This window comes from Nannospalax galili, unplaced genomic scaffold (assembly GCF_000622305.1).
Source record: "Nannospalax galili isolate Female #2095 unplaced genomic scaffold, S.galili_v1.0 scaffold31, whole genome shotgun sequence".
Taxonomy (NCBI): Eukaryota; Metazoa; Chordata; class Mammalia; order Rodentia; family Spalacidae; genus Nannospalax; species Nannospalax galili.
In genome coordinates this window covers 3,761,522-3,762,994 of record NW_008332149.1, presented here as the reverse complement: position 1 = coordinate 3,762,994, position 1,473 = coordinate 3,761,522, and positions in this window count along the sequence as shown.

The window sequence follows — 1,473 nt, the reverse complement described above, 5'->3', positions numbered from 1 at the left end:
TTTTCTCTTCACTTTTTTGATTGTTTCTTTTGCTGTACAGAAGCTTTTTAGTTTAATGAGGTCCCACTTATTGATTGCTGATCTTAATTCCTGAGCAACTTCTGTCCGATTTAGAAAATCTTTTCCTACACTTCTTCTAAGTTACTGCCAATATTTTCTTCTAGTAGTTTCAGGGTTTCCAGTTTCACATTGAGGTCTTTGATCCATTTGGCGCTGACTTTTGTGCAAGGTAAAAGATAAGGATCTAGTTTCATTCTTTTACAGGTGGAGATCCAGTTTTGCCAGCACCATTTGTTGAAGATGCTATCTTTCCTTCATTGTGTGTTCTTGGCACCTTTGTCAAATATCAGGTGGCTGAAATTGCATGACCTCAGGTTTGGATCGTCAATGATGTTCCATTGATCTATGTGTCTATTTTTGTGCCAGTACCATGCTGTTTTTATGACTTAAGCTTTGAGATTTGGTATAGTAATCCCCCCCAGCATTGCTCTTTGTGCTCAGGGTTGTTTTGCCTATCTGGGGTCTTTTGTGCTTCCATATGAATTTAAGGATTTTTTTCCTAATTCTGTGAAGTATGTTGTGGGGAGTTTGATTGGGATTGCATTGAATCTATATACTGCTTTTAGTAGGATGGTCATTTTCACAATATTAATTTTTCCAATCCATGAGCATGGGAGGTCCTTCCATCTCCTGGTGTCTTCCTCAATCTCTTTCTTTAATGATTTAAAAATTTCATTGTAGAGATCTTTGGTGTCTTTGGTCAGATTTATTCCAAGATACTTTTTTTTTTTTTTGCAGCAATTGTGAATGGGAGCATTTCCCAGTATTCTTTCTCCAATTGCTTGTTATTGGTATATAGAAAGGCTACTGATTTTTGTAGATTGTTTTGATAACCTGCCACTATACTGAAAGTGTTGGTCAGTTCCAGGAGTTTTCTGGTGGAACTTTTGGGATCTCTTAGGTATAGTATTTAATCATCTGTAAAAAGTGATAGTTTGACCTCTTTTACAATTAGTACTCTTTTAATTTCTTTCTCCTATCTTACCGCTCTAGCAAGAGTTTCAAGGAGTATGTTGAAAAGGAGTGGAGATAGTGGACATCCTTGTCTGGTTCCTGATTTTAATGGGAATGCTTCCACTTTTTCTTCATCTAGAATGATGTTGGCTGTGGATTTGTTGCACATAGCTTTAATTATGTTGAGGTATGTTCCCTCTAGTCCATTTCCCTCTAAGACTTTGAACATAAATGCATGCCGAATTTGGTCAAAAGCCTTTTCTGTATCTATTGCCATGACAATATGATTAATGACGTTTATCGACTTGCATATATTGAACCATCCCTGCATGTCTGGGATAACGCCTACTTGATCATGGTGAATGATCTTTTTGATGTGTGTCTGTATGCGGTTTGCAAGCATTTTGTTGAGAATTTTTGTGTCTATGTTCATTAAGGATATGGGTCTATATTTTTCTA